We start from the raw sequence: 20,038 nt of genomic DNA on the forward strand, positions 1-20,038 counted from the left end.
CTGAAAAGAGCCCAAATTTAACAAATTTCATGGAGCATTGGTGTCACATCAGAATGGGACTGCCCATCTCCAGATCTTGTTTTGAGAAAGAAATAAACACCAATATTTTTGAAACTTGTGCAATTTGGAGTTTTTCCATTACACATGATCATGTCTAATCCTTCCCACAGTGACATGAAATCAAGTTATGTGTTTCAGATTTGCACCCATATTTATTTATTTATTCGAAAGGCAAATTGACAGGAGAGAGAGAGAGAGAGAGAAATCTTCTCTCTATCAGTAAAGAGGGAAGTTTATAGCAGTTAGTGCCTACATCAAGAAATTGGAAAGACATAAAATAAATGATCTAATAGTACATCTCAAGGACCTAAAAAACAAGAACAAAACCCAAAATTATTAGGAAGTGAGAAATAATGAAAATTAGAGAAGAAATAAACAAAATTGATGCCATTCCCTGAAAAGATACAAATGACCAATGAAATGAAGAGCTGTTTCTTTAAAGAAATAAACAAATTCATACACCATTGGTTCAACTAACCAAAAAAGTAGGGGAGACCCAAATTAATAAAACAGAGATGAAAAGGAGATGTCACAACAGTTGCTACAGAAGAAAGAAAAAGAATTATCAGGAAATACTGCAAACAGTTTTATGCCAAGAAACTGGAAAATCTAGAAGAAATGGATAGAAAACCAGACAGGGCAGGAATATTGTATCAGCCTGGGAATTTGACATAAGTATGATTAGTATGTTAATCAATCTATTACATAATGTAGATAGCATGCAAGAACAGATAGATAACGTAAGCAGAAAGAAATCCTTAGAAAGAACCAAAAGAAATGCTAGTGATCAAAACCCTATAATAGGAGTAAAAAATGGCTTTGATGGCTCCTTAGTAGACTGTGGACACAGCTGCGAAAAGAACTCTAAGCTTGAGAATAGCTTAGAAATCTCAAAAAACGAAAAGCAGAGAATAAAAAATGAGGGGAAAAATATTCATTGATATGGGATAACTACACAAGGCATAACACACATGGAATGGGAGTACCAGAACACAGAGAGAAACACAGAAGAAATATTTAAAGCAACACTGACTTAGAATTTCTCCCAAGTTAGTGTCAGACACTAACTCACAGATCCAGGAAGCTCGGAGAATGCCAAGCAAAATAAATGACCTGAAAGAAGCCAGAATTAAAAACCTCTTCTGCCGGCGCGCGCTCACTAGGCTAATCCTCTGCCTTGCAGCACTGGCACACCGGGTTCTAGTCCCAGTCTGGTCGCCGGATCCTGTCCCGGTTGCCCCTCTTCCAGGCCAGCTCTCTGCTGTGGCCAGGGAGTGCAGTGGAGGATGGCCCAAGCGCTTGGGCCCTGCACTCCATGGGAGACCAGGATAAGTACCTGGCTCCTGCCATCGGGTCAGCGCAGTGTGCCGGCCGCAGTGCGCCGGCCACGGCAGCCACTGGAGGGTGAACCAACGGCAAAAAGGAAGACCTTTCTCTCTCTCTCTCTCTCTCTCTCTCTCACTGTCCACTCTGCCTGTCAAAAAAAATAATAAATTAGAAAAAAAGAAAGCAGGCGTAGATTAATTTCAGACAGAAACGGTTTCAGAGAGGAGAGTTATCAGGGATACATAAGGGCAATACTTACTGATAAAGGGGTCAATTTTCCCAAAAGACATGGCAAAAACCAATAAACTGTGAGGATAGATTAATCCACTATCAAATTAAAGAGTCCAAGAAGCCTCCATCACAAATGCAAGGAAAAGATCAGTAAGCACACAACTGAACTCAACAGCACCAACAGTCAACTGTTCATAACTGATATTTACACACCACTTCAGTCGAGGTCAGCAGAGTACACATTCTTCTCAAGCTCACATGTAACATCCATTCTGGACCATTAAAAAGCACCTTAACAAAATATTGAGATCTTTTCCTCTCTCATTCACTCTCACTCTTACTCTCTCTCTCTCTCTCTCTCTTTCCCTCCTTTTCTCCTTCCTTCTGTTCTAAAGCAGAGTCAGAGAGAAGGAGAAAGAGAGACAGACAGAGGGATCAATCTTTCATCTACCAGTTCACACCCCAAGTGGCCACAACATAACAGCCAAATCTGGGCCAGGTCAAAGCCTGGAGCCAGAAACTCCAATGTGTTCTCCCACAGGGGTGGCACAGGCTTAAGTACTTGGGACATCATCTACTGCCTTTTCAGAGGCATTCGCAGGAAGTAGGTAGCTGGGAATCCTATCTTTACTCTGATATGGAATGCCAGCATTATATGCAGCCACAATGCCAGCCCCTCCTTAACAAACTTAACAGACTATAAATCAAACATTATCTGCTTCCAGTTAACAATAGAATTAAACTAGATATCAATAACTGAAAGATAGCTAGGAACTGCAAAATGCATGTGTAGAAAAAATACAATATTTATTAACATATAATAAAAGTAGATATCTCAAAAAAATTAAAAGCATTTTGAACTAAATGAAGATGAACATGCTTCTTATCAAAATGTGTGGGATGCAAAAAAAGTAGTGCTTAGAGGGAAATTTATAACATTGAATACATACATTAGAGCGAAGAATGATTGAAATTAAACTTTCAATTGCAGAGACTAGAAAAATAAGAGAAAATTAAGTTCAGCATAAGTGGAAGAAAATAAATATATAAATCACAATCGAAATCAATGAAATTGAATATTGGAAATCTGTAGAGTAATATCAATAAAACTGGAAGTTGGTTCTTTGAAAAGATAAATAAAATTGAAAAGCTGCTAACCACGCTAAGGAAAAGAGAGAAGATAAACTAAAAATATCAGAAATAAATAAAGGAATATCACTATGATGCCATGAACATTCAAATAATAACGAGGGAACATTATGAAGGGCTCTATGCCTGCACACTTGACAACCTGGATGTATGGGGATAATTATTTGAAAGACAAAATATCCTATTATTCACACAGGAAAAAACTAGACATTCTAAGTATCCCTATCTCTATTAAAGAAAATGAATCAATAATTAATAATTTTCCCAAGTAGCAGCACAGGCCGGCATTGTAGCACATGTGTTAAGCTGCAGTTTGAGATGTGGGTACCCCATACAGAACACTGGTTCGAGTTCTGGCTGCTTTGCTTAAAAGCTGCATTAAAATGCAGCTTCCTGCTAATACACCTAGGAAAGTAGCAGCTGATGTTCCAAGTACTTGGGATCCTGCCACCCAGAAGGGAGACCAGGATGGGATTTCTGGATAATATCTTTGGCCTACTACTAGCTTTAACCAATACCTGGCTGTTGCAGCCATCTGGGGAAGTGAACCAGTGGATGGGAGATATTTCTTTTTCTCTCTCTCTCTTTCCATCTCTCCCTCTTTACCTGCTGCTCTTTCAAATTAAATTTAACAGAACAGAAAACTGCAAACCTAGGTAGGTTTACTAGTAAATTATGCCAAACATTAAGGAAGAAATTATACAATTCTCTACTATCTCACTTAGAAGCAAAAGCACAGGGAATATTTCCCTATTCATCCTAAAAAGAAAATACTGTCCCAATACCCAAATCCAAGGAATCCATTACAAGAAAAGAAATCTACCAACTGATATCCCTCACAAACACAGATGCAGAAAACTTCTACAATATATTAGCTAGTAGCAGAACAAATCTAATAATATATAAAAAGAATAATAAGACATGACTCAATGGTATTTATTCCAGGTATACAAGGCTGGTTCGGTGTTTAAACATTAGTTAATGTACTACATCAATATGCTAAAAAAAAAAAAAGAGAATCACTGATCATATTAAAAGATGAAGAGAAAGGACATTTGACAAAACCCAGTCATGAGACAAACACTTATTGAATCAGCAGCAGAAGGAAACTTCCTCAAATTGATGAAGCATGTTTATAAAACCTACTTAATTACTCACCATCACTACTTAATCATGACAAACAGAATTTTTATCTAAGATTGAATACAAGATAAAGATGTCATCTCAAACCACTTCTTTTCAGCATTGTACTAGGAAATCTAGCTTAAGCAATAAAATGGAAGAAGGAAGTGAAAGATATATAGATTAGAAGGGAATAAACAAAATAGTCTTAATTTTCAGGTGACATGATAATTTATGTAAAGAATACAAAAATAATTGTCAAAACAGTTTCTTGGAATTTCCAAGATGGCAGAATAACAACAGGACAGCTTGATTTATGTGGGCAAAATTAACATAGGAAAAAGTAGAGAGGTAAAAGTAGAGGATGAAGGTGTAGGGGAAACTGCAGTGGAAGATCCCGCGAAAGCAGCAAATTGGCTCAGACCTGTGCAGAAAGTGCAGACACGCAGCAACGAGCAACGAGACAACAAACGACCTAGCCGCTTGCAGCTTTGATAGGAAGAAGAAAATGCCCACCCTGGCAAACCAGGTGAGCTCAGATTCCAGGGGCCTGCACAGCTGTTGACACAGTGGGAGGGAGGGCTTAGTGAACTTCGCCTTTTTGAGTCTGGCCAGGATGCCTCCGGAAAGCTTGGTGACTGGTCACGGGGAGGGGAGAGTTGAGTAGAGGAGTAGTGCATCTCTCTCTCTCTCTCTTTCTCTCTCTCTCTCTCTCTCTCTCTCTCTCTCTCTCTCTTCCTCCCCTCCTCCTACAATAGTGAACTGCAGCCAGTGTTGGGAAGGCTGGTGCCATTTTTGGACATAGGCACGTAGTGGCTTTGTTGGAGTTGCCCTCCACTCAGTCGGTGGGGGCGCCCACAGCGGTGGAAGAGCAACTGACCGAGATGGTCTCCACTGCACCAGCTGCACCTACCTGGCAATGGAAAAAGGGGGAGCCATCCTTACAAAAGAGAAGTGCTGCCTGTGGGACCCACCTATGCACCCTGCACAATTGTGAAGTGAGCAGGCCTGCGACTGCTGGGTATTATGTGTGTCTGTGATCCAGAGATCTTAACAGAGAGAAAAACTTGTACCACCCCTCTGGTATTGAATCTGGTTGGGAGGACACGACTCGATCCAGCAGACTACAACACAAGCGGATAGGTGCCCTGGCAGTGCCTCAGTCCCCCTGTGGTTAGGACAGGCTAGTGGGGGTGAGTGGCTCCACTTGCACTCCTTGACCTTGAGAGCCTTGGGTACTGAGACTGAGAAAACACAATGATTGTGTGAGTTTAGACATGGTGTAGCTGGATTCTGGGCAACCACAGAGTGCTGCGGCACACTCTCAGAACTCCTTGGTTGCCTAGAGCAGCTCATGGCAGAGGGAAGGGTCCTCACAGGAGGAGCTGTGCAGATCATTTGTGCAGTTCACATAGCAGAGCAGATTAGTATTGAACACACTAAGTGCTAACATCTGGGCATTCCTCAACTTGGAAAAGGAGTGGTTGCACCAACAGAAGTGACCATTCCTCTCCATCCAGTTAAACAGAGGAAAGCTATCACACCCAGCTTGGATATTACCCCAGATACTCACCCCATCCTGGAGCACTGACTACAACTCCCTGGCCACACACACCACACACCTCTTGGTACTCATTGAAAGTGTAGACACACCACAGAGCCACAGAGGCATAGCTCAAAGATAAAAATCCATCAGAGTAAAAATATAAACAATCTATAAATGCCTAAAAATAAATGCAAAAATTCAAAAAACAAGAATAAAGAAGATACTATGACCTCCCCAAAGTAGTACAACAACATTTCAATATTAGAATATGAAGTTGAAGAGACTGAGAAAATGCCAGAAATGGTGCTGTGGCTTAGCGGGTAAAGCCGCCACTGCAGTGCCAGCAATAGATGTGGGTGCTGGTTAGAGTCTTGGCTATTCCACTGTGATCCAGCTCTCTGTTATGGCCTGGGAAAGAAGCAGAAGATGGCCCAGATGCTTAGGTCCCTGTACCCCTGTGTGAAATCCAGAAGAAGCTCCTAGCTTCAGATGGGCGCAGCTCCAACCATTGCAGCCATTTGGGGAGTGAACCAGTGGATGGAAGATCTCTCTCTCTTACCTCTGCCTCTCTGTAACTCTGCCTCTCAAATAAATAAATAAATAAATATTAAAAAACTAATCATAGGATTACTCAAAAGTAATCAGAAACAAATGATGAGCTAAAGAAAGCCATATATGATATGAATGAAAATTTTTCCCATAAAATTGAGATTTTAAAGAGAGATCAAAATGAAATATTAGATATGAATAATTCAATAGATCAATTGAAAATGCAGTGGAAAACCTTAACAACAGACTTGGTGAGGCAGAAGAAAGTGCATCCAAGCAAGAAAACAAATCTCTGGAAAATTTACAGTCAGACCGAAAATAAGAAGAAGACATTAGAAAACTTAAAAACAGTGTTAGAAATATATGGGATACTATCAAATGACTCAACATATGGGTCTTAGGAGTGTCCGAAAGAGTGGAAAAAGAAAAGAGAATAGAAGACCTACTTAGTGAAATAATTACAGAAAAGGATCCCTAAATTGGAGAAAGAAAGGAAGGTCCAAGTACAGGGGGCACATAGAACTCTTAACAAATATGAACAGAAAATACCTTCACCATGACACATTGCACTCAAATTTTCCACAGTAAAGCATAAAGAAAAGATTTAAAATGTGCATGAGAAACACCAGATTATCTTCAGAAGATCTCCAGTTAGACTCACAGCTGACTTCTCAACAAAAACCCTAAAGGTTAGAAGACAGCGGCAAGATATAGTCCAAATCTTAAGATAAAAAAAAAAAATCAACCCAGAATATTGTATCCTGCAAAGCTCTCGTTTATGAATGAAGGTGAAATAAAGACCTTCAATAACAAACTGAAATTAAAAGAATTTGTCACCACATGTCCAGCCTTACAAAAGATGCTCAAGGATGTGCTGTAAAAATACACAGAAAGAAAACCACCATAATGGAAGAAAGTGAAGACAGAAATCCCCAGTAAAAGTACAAAATAAATACAAAGTAAAAAACAGGAATATTCACAGAAAAATGGTAGGGTCAAGTAATTACTTATCAATTGTTACCTTGAATGGAAATGGCCTCAACTCTCCAGTTAAAAGACACAGTCTGACTGAATAGATTAAAAAGAAGACCTTGGGGCTGGTGTTTGGTGCAGTGGGTTAAAGCCCTGGCCTGAAGCACCAGCATCCCATATGACCACAGTTCTAGTCCTGGCTGCTCCTCTGCTGATCCAGCTCTCTGCTGTGGCCTGGGATAACAGTGGAAGATGGCCCAAGTCCTTGGGCCCCTGCACCCGCATGGAGACCTGGAAGAAGCTCCTGGCTCCTGGCTTCAGATTGGCGCAGCTCCTGCCATTGCAGCCATCTGGGGAGTGAACCAGCAGAATGGAAGACCTCTCTCTCTTTCTCTACCTCTCTCTGTAACTCTGTCCTTCAAATAAATAAATCTTAAAAAAAAGACCCATCTATTTGCTGCCTACAAGAAAGACACCTCACCAGCAAACATATATGTAGACTTAAAGTAAAAGAATGGAAAAAGATATTCCACGGGAACAGAAAAAAAAGGCAGATGTAGGAATCCTAATATCAGGCAAAATACATTTTACCACAAAAACTGTTAAAGGAAACAAAGGACACTATGTAATGATTAAGAGAGCAATATAACAGGAAGATGTGACTACAATAAATGTATATGCATCCAATTACAAGGCACCTGGCTATTTAAATGATCTGTTAACAGACCTAAAGGGAGATATATACTCCAATACAATAGTAATGGAGGATTTCAACATCCCACTTTCATCAATGGATAGATCAAGAAGACAGATTATCAACAAAGAAGTAGGAGAGCTAATCAACAGTGGACTAAATGGACCTAACTAATATCACAGAACTTTTTACCCCACAGTTGAAGAACACACATCCTCCTCAGCAGTCCATGGAACTTTCTTCAGGTAGACCATATACTAGGCCATAAAGCAAGTCTCTGCATTTTCAAAAAAAATCAGTCATACCATGAGCCTTCACCAAACACAATGGATTGAAGCTTGTAACCTACAACTCAAAATATCAAGATCATATGCAAACACATGGAGACTGAACAATGTGCATTAAATGAACAGTGGGTCATAAAAGAATTCAAAAGAGAAATTGGCCGGCGCTGTGGCTCAATAGGCTAATCCTCCACCTTGCGGCCCCAGCACACCAAGTTCTAGTCCCGGTCAGGGCGCTGGATTCTGTCCCGGTTGCCCCTCTTCCAGGCCAGCTCTCTGCTGTGCCCTGGGAAGGCAGTGGAGTATGGCCCAAGTCCTTGGTCCCTGCACCCACATGGGAGACCAGGAGAAGCACATGGCTCCTGCCATCGGATCAGCGCGGTGCGCTGGCCGCAGCACGCCAGCCGTGGCGGCCATTGGAGGGTGAACCAACGGCAAAAAGGAAGACCTGTCTCTCTGTCTCTCTCTCTCTCACTGTCCACTCTGCCTGTCAAAAAAAAAAAAAAAGAGAGAGAAATAAAAAATTTCTGGAAATGAATGAAGATAACAATACATCATATAAAATCTTATGGGATACAGCAAAAGCAGTGTTAAGAGAGAATTTTATGGCAATTGGTGCCCACATCAAGAACCTGGAAAGTAACCAAATAAATGATTTTTCAATGCATCTCAAGGATCTAGAAAAATAACAGCTAACCAAATGCCAATTAGTAGGAGGAAAGAAATAATTAAAATTAAGGGAGAAATAAAATTGAAACAATTCAAAAGATCATTGAAATAAAGAGATGGTTTTTTTTGAAATAATAAACAAAATAGACACACCATTAGCCCAACTAACTAAAAAAAGGGAGAAAACCAAAATCAGCAAATCAGAGTTGAAAAATGAAATGTAGCAATAGATAACACAAAAATAAAAAGAATCATCAGGAATTACTACAAAGAGCTGTATTCCAACAATTCAGGAAACACAGGAGAAATGGATAGGTTCCTGGACACACACAACCTACTTAAATTGAGTCATGAAAACATAGAACACCTAAACAAACCAATAACCAGGACAGAGATTGAATCAGTAATAAAGACCCTTCCAACAAAGAAAAGCCCAGGTCACAATGGATTCACCACTAAATTATACCATACATTTAAGGAAGAACTAACTCCAATTCTTAGGCTACTCAAAATAATTGAAAGAGAGGGAATCCTCCCAAACTCCTTCTATGAAGCCTGCATCACCTTAATTCCTAAGCCAGAAAAAGATACAACAGAGAAAGAGAACTATAGACCAATATTTCTGATGAACATAGATGCAAAAATCCTCAATAAAATACTAGCCAATTGAAACCAACAACACATTGGAAAGATCATTGCCTGGCCTACGTGTGGGATTTATTCTTTGTGTGCAGGAATGGTTCAACATCACAAAATCAATAAATGTGATTAACCACTTTAACAATTTAAAGATTAAAAAAAAATGAATATCTCATTAGATGCCAAGGAAGCATTTGACAAAATTTAACACCCTTTTATGGTGAAAACCTTCAACAATTTATAACAAACCCACAGCCAGTGTTTTACTGAATGGGGAAAATAGTAGTCATTCTGACTAGGATCCAGAACCAGACAAGTATGCCCACTCTCATCACTGCTATTTCATACAGTCCTGGAAGTTTTAGTCCATGCCATCAGGCAAGAAAAGGAAATCTAACGATACAAATAGGGAAAGAAGAAGTCAAACTATCCCCATTTACTGATGACATGGTTCTATATATAGGGAACCCAAAAGACTACACAAATGGACTATTGACACTCATAAAAGAATTTGGTAAAGTGGCAGCATATAAAATCAACACAAAAAAATCAATAGCCTTTATACACATGGACAATGCCATAGCTAAGAATTTCCAAAATCAATCCCATTCACAATAGCTATAAAAAAAGCTTGAATATCTTGGAATAAATTTAATCAAGGAAGTCAAAGATCTCCATGATAGAAATTACAAAACATTAAAGAAAGAAATAGAAGAAGACATAAAAAGTCAAAAAAGCTTCCATGTTCATGGATTGGAAGAATCAACATCTTCAAAATTTTCATACTACCAAAAGTAGTTTATAGATTCAATACAGTACCAATCAAAATACCAACAACATTCTTCTCAGAACTAGAAAAATGATGCTAAAATTCACATGGAAACACAAGAGACTTCGAATAGCTAATCTTAACAAAACAAAGCTGAAGGCATCATAATTCCAGACGTCAAGACATAATACAGGGCAATTATATCCAAAACAGCCTGGTTATGGCACAAAAACAGACATGTAGGCCAATGGAATAGAATAGAAACTTCGGAAATCAATCCATGTGCCTACAACTAACTTTTCTTTGACAAAGGAGCAAAAATCAACTCCTGGAGCCAAGACAGTCTCTTCAACACATGGTGCTGGGAAAACTGGATCTCCACATGCAAGAGTATGAAGCAAGACCCCCACTGCACACCTTACACAATAATCCACTCAAAATGGATCAGAGACCTAAATCTACAATGTGATACCACGAAATTACAAGAGAACATTGGGGAAACTCTATAAGACAGTGGCATAAGGAAAGACTTCTTGGAAAAGATCCCAGAAGCACAGGGAATCAAAGCCAAAATTGACAAGAGAGATGACATCAAACTGAGAAGCTGGGGCTGGCACTGTGGCACAGCAGCTTAATGCCCTGGCCTGAAGAACCAGTATCCCATATGGGTGCCGGTTCTAGTCCCGGCTGCTCCACTTCCAATCAAGCTCTCTGCTATGGCCTGGGGTAGCAGTAGCAGATGCCCCAAGTCCTTGGTCCCTGCACCCACATGGGAGACCCAGATGAAGTTCCTGGCTCCTGGCTTCAGATTGGCACAGTTCCAGCTGTTGCAGCCAATTGGGGCGTGAATCATCAGAAGAAAGACCTCACTCTCTCTCTCTCTCTCTCTCTCTCTCTGACTCTCCTCTCTCTGTGTAACTCTGACTCTCAAGTGAAAAAAATAAATAAATTAAAAAAAAAAAAAACTGAGAAGCTTCTGCAGTTCAAAAGAAACACTCAGCAAATTGAGGAGGCAACCAATCAAAAGAATGGGAGAAAATATTTGCGAACAATGCGACTGATAAAGGATTCACTTCCAGAATCTATAAAGAGCTCAAGAAACTCAACAATAAAACAATCCAATTAATAAATGGGCAAAGCACCTGAAAAGACATTTTTCAAGAGAAAAAATTAAAATAGCCAATAGACACATGAAAAAATGCTCAGGATCACTAGCCATCAGGGTATTGCAAATCAAAACCACAATGAGGTTTCACCTCACAGCCATTAGAATGGCTCTCATACAGAAATCAACAAACAACAAATCCTGGTGAGGATGTGGGGAGAAGAGAACCTTAATCCACTGTTGTTGGGGATGTAAACTGGTACAGCCACTCTGGAAAACATTATGGAGATATCGCAGAAGGCTAAATATAGACCTACCATATGACTCAGCCATCCCAGTCCTGGGAATTTACCTAAAGGAAATGAAATCAGCATCTGAAAGAGTTATCTGTAGCCCATGTTCATTTTGGATTAATTTAGAATAGCTAGGATTTGTAGGCTGGCGCCATGGCTCAATAGGCTAATCCTCCACCTTGCGGCGCCGGCACACCGAGTTCTAGTCCCAGTCAGGGCGCCAGATTCTGTCCCGGTTGCCCCTCTTCCAGGCCAGCTCTCTGCTATGGCCCGGGAGTGCAGTGGAGGATGGCCCAAGTCCTTGGGCCCTGCACCCCATGGGAGACCAGGAGAAGCACCCGGCTCCTGGCTTCGGATCAGCGCGATGCGCTGGCCGCAGCTCGCTGGCCGCGGCGGCCATTGGAGGGTGAACCAACGGCAAAAGGAAGACCTTTCTCTGTCTCTGTCTCTCTCACTGTCCACTCTGCCTGTCAAAAAAAAAAAAGAAAAAAAAAAGAATAGCTAGGATTTGTAATCAACCCAGATATCCATTAACTGAAGACTGGATAAAGAAATTATGGAATAAATACACCACGGAGTACTACACAGCAGTAAAATAATGAAATCCTGTCATTTGCAACAAAATGGATGCAACTGGAAAACATTATACTTAGTGAAATAAACCATTCATACATAAAATGAGTACATCTAGGCCAATGGAATATATAGAGTACATAAAATGTAATCTATAGGAATGAAACTAACACTTTGAGATGTGGCAATTTTGAACAGTCCTTGCTTTGTCGGGGAACAATATTTTTCTTGTTTGTTTTTGTGCTTCTTTTTTTTTCTTCACACAAATTGGTGAACTCTCTACTTAGTGTAGGGTTAATCTTTTTTTTTTTTTTTTTTTTTTTTTTTTTGACAGGCAGAGTGGACAGTGAGAGAGAGAGACAGAGAGAAAGGTCTTCCTTTTGCCGTTTGTTCACACTCCAATGGCCGCCACGGCTGGCGCACTGCGGCCGGTGCACCGTGCTGATCCGAAAGCAGGAGCCAGGTGCTTCTCCTGGTCTCCCATAGAGTGCAGGGCCCAAGCACTTGGGCCATCCTCCACTGCCTTCCCTGGCCACAGCAGAGAGCTGGCCTGGAAGAGGGGCAACCGGGACAGAATCCGGCGCCCCGACCGGGACTAGAACCTGGTGTGCCGGCGCCACAAGGTGGAGGATTAGCCTATGGAGCTGTGGCGCTGGCCAAGGGTTAATCCTATGCATATAAAAATTAACTGAAAATTGATCTCTGTGAAAAATAAGAATGAGAAAGGAAGAGAGAGGAGGAAGAAAAGTAGAAGTACGGGTGGGAGGGAGGTAGTGCGGAAAGAAGCATCATATTTCTAAATTTGTATATATTAAATGAATCAAGTTGTATTCCTTAAACAAAATTTTTAAAAAATTCTTGAAACTAATAAGAAATTATAGTGCAGCTGCAGAATATTAGGTTAATATAGTTGTAGATCACATTCCTACATTCTAGGAGTGAACATTTGGAATTTGAATGTTTAAATGTTATTTTATTTATATTCTTTTTTGTGGAAAACAGAATTTTATTTGATATTTTGTTTAAATTCTAATCAGTTTTTTAAAAAGTTTTACTTATTTTATTTGAAAGGCAGAGTTACAGAGAGGGGGAGGGAGAGAGAGAGAGAGAGAGAGAGTGAGAATGTCTTCCATCCTTTGGTTCAGTCCCTATATGGCCACAACGGCCGTATCTGAAACCAGTATCCAGGAGCTTCTTCTGAGTCTCCCACATGGGTGCAGAGACCCAGCACCTGGGCCATCTTGCACTGCTTTTCCAGGCTTTAGAGGAGAGCTGGATCAGAAGAGGAACAGCTGGGAGTTGAACCAGCACCATGTGGGATGCCCAAGCTACAGGCAGAAACTTTACCTGTTATGCCACTGTGCTAGACTCTTTTTTTTTTTTATTATTTTTTGACAGGCAGAGTGGACAGTGAGAGAGAGAGACAGAAAAGTCTTCCTTTGCCATTGGTTCACCCTCCAATGGCCGCTGTGGCCAGCACGCTGCGGCCGGCGCACCGTGCTGATCCGATGGCAGGAGCCAGGTACTTCTCCTGGTCATCCATGGGGTGCAGGGCCCAAGTACTTGGGCCATCCTCCACTGTCTTCCCTGGCCACAGCAGAGAGCTGGCCTGGAAGAGGGGCAACCAGGACAGAATCCGGTACCCCGACCTGGACTAGAACCCGGTGTGCCTCAAGGCGGAGGATTAGCCTAGTGAGCCATGGTGCCAGCTGTGCTAGCCTCTTTTAATCAGTTTTTAACAGATTCAGATCTATGTGATCCATAGATACAATTCTAAGAACATAATGATATTCCCTCCCTTCCTTCCTCTTTCCCACCCTCCTTTCTTCTTTATAAATTTTATTTGTTTATTTATGCTATTTGAATGGCAGGAATATAGAGGGAGAGACAGATCTCTCATCTGCTGCTTCTTCCTACAAATGCCTACGAGTTAGGAATTCAGTCCAGGTCTCCCATGTGAGTGGAAGGGACTCAATTACTTGAGTCATCATTTTCTGCTTTCCAGAGTGTGCATTAGCTAGAAGCTTAAATCAGGATCAGAGTTAGAACTTGAACTCAGGCACTCTTAAGCCAAATGTGGTTATCACAAATGGCATCTTAACGGCTAAACCAAACTTCTGCTCCTGAAATTTGAACTTAAAAATACAACAGCAGCGCTGGCACTGTGGCATAGTGGGTAAAGCCTCCACCTGCGGTGCTGGTATCCCATATGGGCACCAATTCAAGTCCTAGCTGCTCCACTTCTGATCCAACTCTCCATTATGGCCTGGGAAAGCAGTAGAAGATGGCCCAAGTCCTTGGGCCCCTGCACCCACGTGGGAGACCTGGAAAAATCTCCTGGCTCCTGACTTTGGATAGGCGCAGCTCTGGCTATTGTGGCCATCTGGGGAGTGAACCAGCATGTAGAAGACCTCTCTCTCTCTCTTTCTCTGCCTCTCTGTAAATCTGCCTTTCAAATAAATAAATAAGTCTTTAAAAAGCACAACAGCATTCCAACAACTGAAATAGTTAAGTATAAATATAGCAGAATATGTGCAAGGCCTATACAATGAAAACTACAAAACTGATGAAAGAAATTGAAGAACTAAATAAATGCAGAAATAGAAGTGCATATTTGGCCCCATGGTTAAACCTCAAATTAGGATGTCTTCATCTCATATCATATTGCCTGGGTTTGAGTCTTGACTCTGCTTGTGATTCCAGCTTCCTGCTTGTGCATGCCCTGAAAGGCGGCTGGTACCGGAGTCTTTGCTATCCATGTATGATACCAGGATTGAGATCATGATTACTTGGGAGGTGGGTATGGGGGGAAGAGCAACTATATTCCAAAAGTTGTACCTATGAAATTTGCATTCATTAAATAAAAACTTCATAAAAAAATGATTACTCGTTTCAGCCAGTCCCAGCTCTGATTGTTGCAGGCATTTGGAGAGTGTTCCAGCAGAAGGAAGATAGATTTCCATCTTTTGCTCACTCCCTTTCAGGCAAATAAAAATAAATAATGAAATAAAAATGTTAATGGTGATGAATTCCATGTTCATGGATAGAAAGACTCACTATTATCAAGATTTCAGTTTTTTTCTACTTGGTTTCTTTGTGTATGTATGTGTGTGTATATATATATATATATATACAAATATATATATACATATACATTCAGTGTAAACCTATGCAATGTCTCTGCAAGTTATCTTGTGGATATCAATAACTTTATACTAACATTTATATGGAAAGGCAAAATACAGAATAGCCAATGCGATATTGGAGAACAAAGTTGGTGATTGCAACTACCTGACTTCAAAAATTACTTTAAAGCTACAGTAATCAGAAAAATGTTATATCAATGAAAGAAAAGAAAATGGGTGAGACAGAATGAGAAGTCCAGAAATAAATTAACATAAATATAGTTAAGTGATCTTCAACAAGAAGCAAAGGCAATGTAATGGAGAAAAGATAGTATTTTCAATGAAAAGGACTGAGCAATTGGACATTCCATGCAAAACAAAGCAAAGTAATCCAAACACAGACCTTACACATTTCACAAAAATTGATTCAAATGGATCATAAAAGTAATTATAAAATGCATAATTATGAAAAAAGTACAAGCTTATAGATGGTAACTTTGAGAAAACAGATAGCCTTAGATATGCTTATGACATTTTAGATACACATAAAAAGCCAAAGTCATAAGCCATGAAATAAATAATCAATAAGCTGTATATAATTATAAATTTAAAATATCTGCCTGTGAAAGACATAGCTAAGATATTTAGAAGATAAGCCACAGACAAGAGGAAATATTTGCAAGCAACACATCTAGAGGATTATAACCCAAAGAATTCTCAAAACTCAGTAATAAGAAAAACAATACAGCAATAACAAAAATGGGCTGAAGACTATAACAGATATCTCACCAAAGGAGACCTATAGATGCTAAATAAGGCTACAAAAAGAGTAATGACATTATATGTCATCAAGTAGATGCACATTAACACAACAGTGACGTGCAACTATACTATATTATCAGAATGGTCAAAATCTCATGAGCATATGGAACAGGAACTTTTTCATTGCTATTAGGAATGCAAAAGGATATAACCACTTTGGAAGACAGGTTGGGTCTCTCTTACAAGATCTAACATACTCAGTGTATGATTCAGTAGTCATCTTCCTATTACTGAAATGATTTTAAAGTTCATGTCCACACAAGAGAAGCCTGCACATAGACATTTCTATAGCTTTACTTATAATATCCAAAGTCAGAGCAACCAAGATGCCTTTCTGTAAGTCATGGATAAATAAACTGTGGTATATTTAGAGGATGAAACATCATTCAGTATTAAAAGGGAACAAGCTATCAATACATGAAATAAGATGGAGGAACATTAAAATGCATATTACTAAGTGAAATGAACTAATGTGAAAAGACTGCCTACTGAATTCCCTGCCTATTTGATATTCTGGAAAAGATAAAACTGTACAGAGAGTGAAAAGATCAGCAATGCAAAAGTACCGGGATGATTGGGGTTGGAGGATACATAAGATAAACAGGTTGAGCACAAAGGAACAGTGAAACCACTCTGTTGGATGCGACAGTAATGAGTATATGTCGTTACCTATTTGTCTAAACCCACAGAAATTACTAAGAGTGAACTCTAAAGTAAATTATAGAGTGTGGTTTATTGGTTGCAACAAACATACCACTCTGGTGAAGATGTTGGTTTGGGAGGAAGCTCTGGATGTTTGGGGTGGGGTAGATGGTAATGGTGGGTAGATGTGCCTCTCTCTCAATTTTACTGTGAATTTAAAACTGCTTTAAATATGAAGTCTCAAAAAATGTAAAAGCAAATGGAAGTTGGAAAAATACTACAAATATACCCAAGTAATTTTAATGTGAGGCAAAGTTGTACAAGTAAGAACCACTTATCTACTGCTGACACCTCAGCTTCATAAAATTTGTAGAGAGAACATTTTCTTTTCTATTCTCTGTAGCCATCTTATTTAAATGAAATATCTGTTCCTTGGATATCTGCTCTTGGCTATAATACTATTTGAAAGAATTATTCCCCACCTTAAATAGTAATTCTATGATAAACAATCCTGCAGGAGGACAGTATGAGAATTTATTTGGGATATATGTGCAATAACATATGTTCTGAGTCATGAGATACTCATACAGCAATTTCTGTTCTGGGTATATACACATAGGAAATGTATATAAATCTATCCATACCCCCTTGTTCACTGAGGCATTATTAACAATATCCAAAACTGGGAAGAACCAAACTGTCTATCAATGAGTAGGTGAATGGATAGAGAAGTTGTGTTGTGTACATATGTATGAATGTTATTAATACTTACAAAAGGAGTTCCTTTCATTTGCAACAATATGGAGGGAACTGTGCTAAATTAAATAAGTCAAGCACAGAAAGACACATATTGCATGATCTTATTTACATTGGGAATCTTAAACAAAAAGCTCAAAGCTGTAGAAACAGGGTAGAAGGCTGGGTTGAGATAGCAGAATGGGAAGACAGAAGTCAAAGGGTGCAAAATTACAGTTATGTAGAAAAACAAGTGTAGAGATCTAATATAGCACATGAAGACTATAGTTAATATTAGTCTATTATATATTAGAAATTTGCAAAGAGAGCATATTTTAGGTATTCCTTCTTCCCCAAAACAGATAGGTAACTGTAATACACTGAATATGTTAACCTGCTTCACTGTAGTAATCATTTCAGCATGTATATGTATATCAAGTCAATATGTTATTTATCTTCAATACACACAATTTTAAAAATTCATTTGTATTTAAGGGAATGATGATATTCTCCAACTCACTCAACATTCCTCTCCACCGCCCTCCTCAAATCTGTGATGATTTTGAAGCCATGGCAAAAAATCCACAAATATTTTAGCATATATCTCAAAAATGCAAGAACTCTTAAACAATAAATCCATAATATTTAATCAGTTTTTATGGCAAAATAACTCATTAATATAATCAAGTAAGGCAGCTTATTGTTGAGCAGGGGAGGTGAGGATGTTTAGACCCATGCATACAGTTACAACACAGACTCAATGAGGTAACACTTCAAGAAAAACACCAACAAGGCACCCGAGAGTCCAGGGAACAGGAGATGATTTCCAGCCTCAAAGAACAACTCACCCATGGGAAAGTTTTTTCGATGTTTAGGAAATTTTACAACTGTTTGTTTTTAGCTTTTCTCAGAAAAGTGTTTCTGAAATAGTACACAGGAGGAATTTCCTCGTCTACATGAAATACTTGAGGATTAGTGCGCTTTCCCTTTTCTCCAGTAAGCTGGAAGTTGGGAGGAAGGATTTACTAGAAGCAAAAAATCTGTGTCTATAGGTCCTCCACAAAATCTGAACTTTGAAAGTCCTTGGATTTCACCTTAGAATCTGCATTCTTAACTGGATGAATCTCTTTTCCTTGTTTTTCAACAAGTTACCTCAAGTCATAAGGGTATTTTTGAATTGCTTGCTTGAGAGAAGGCTCCAGAATTTTGCATTTCTTATTATCAAAATGTACCAAATATTTTCTATAAAGAATCTTCTAGCCTTTCTTCAGTAATCTCTGAAAAATGAATTCAAAAGTTAAAATTTTGAAATAGGTGAGGGGATCTTTTTTCTTCTTTGTATTATTTTTGCCCTTTAGGGATTCAAGATGCAAGAGGTAAGAACTTTTTTAAAACACAAATGAATGTATCATGTATATTTATTATAACCTGCAGGATGGAAACGAAAAACATGAGTTTGTAGTGACATAAACAAGTAAAACATTGATATCATGTACTTCTAATTTGATGTACTGAGAAGAAACCTCATTTGTCTTGTATTCTTGCACAAAACACATCACTTCAAAGAAGGAAAGTCTACAAAAATATGTACCAGTACTTCTCAAAGTTGTCAAAATCATGAAAGACAAGGAAAGACTGAGATGATCTAAGATGGAAAGAGACTGAGGGGATGTGAAAATTAGATGTAACGTAGGACCTGAATTCAATCCTTAAATAACAAAAGGACATACATCAGAAAACTAGGGAAATCTTAAAAAGTCTTTTCTTCAACACATAAGCGAATAATGCTTGCAAACATCTAACCTTTTGAATAACTAGATTAGGCGATATTGGGACAGAGCAGATTTGCTGCAAAGAAGAAGGCATTTTTCTTGGAAATCCCAAAGTCTCACTATGTCTTGAATAACTCTCAGGTCCAGCAGTAGAATAGTAAAGCTTTGAAAATGTTTCTTTTATTCTCTAGACATGGTTTAGATCACTTCAAATACCTCTTGGAGTATTAGTTTCCTAATAGTTGGAGACAACAGGAGTTGGTTTTAGACATAACTCCAAACTAGAGGAAACATTCAAGGCTTCAGACTTTGCAAGCCACAGACTTCTCTTTCATTTTGAGCAGCTCTCTACTACTCTGCCGTCCATAAATATTGTGCCCTGAACAACACTCCCTAGACTCTGAACTCTGATGTGAAAGTAAAGAAAAATTCAGTCAGAAAAATCCCGTTCATCATGAGCACATGTACGCATGTGGCTGTAGTTTAGGAAAGTCTTCTGACTCCCAGCAACCCTGAACTCAGAAAAGTAACTTTGTGTCTGCTGTGATAGGCTCCCACCCTGTCCACTAGGCAGCATCACTCTCATCTGCCTACCATTGTACATGTCTATCTCTCCCTCCTTTTTCTTATGCATCCCTGATAAAGCAAAAAGAGATTCAACAATATTGATTATACTTAATAAGAGAGGGAGGAGATGTACAATTTGGGACATGCTCAAGCTGACCGGCCCCAAATGGTGGAGTTAGAAACGTGCCAGGGGATTCCAATTCAATCCCATCAAGGTTGCAAGTACCAACACCATCTCACTAGTCCAAGTGATCAATTTCAGTTCACAATTGACCATAATGATAGGTCTAAGAGTCAAAGGGATCATATAAGCAAGACTAGTGTCTGCTAATACTAACTGATAGAATTAAAAAGGGAGAGAATGATCCAACATGGGAAGTGGGATACGAGGCAG

The sequence above is a fragment of the Oryctolagus cuniculus genome, chromosome 14 (assembly GCF_051225735.1).
Source record: "Oryctolagus cuniculus isolate XC-2025 breed Fujian yellow rabbit chromosome 14, ASM5122573v1, whole genome shotgun sequence".
NCBI lineage: Eukaryota > Metazoa > Chordata > Mammalia > Lagomorpha > Leporidae > Oryctolagus > Oryctolagus cuniculus.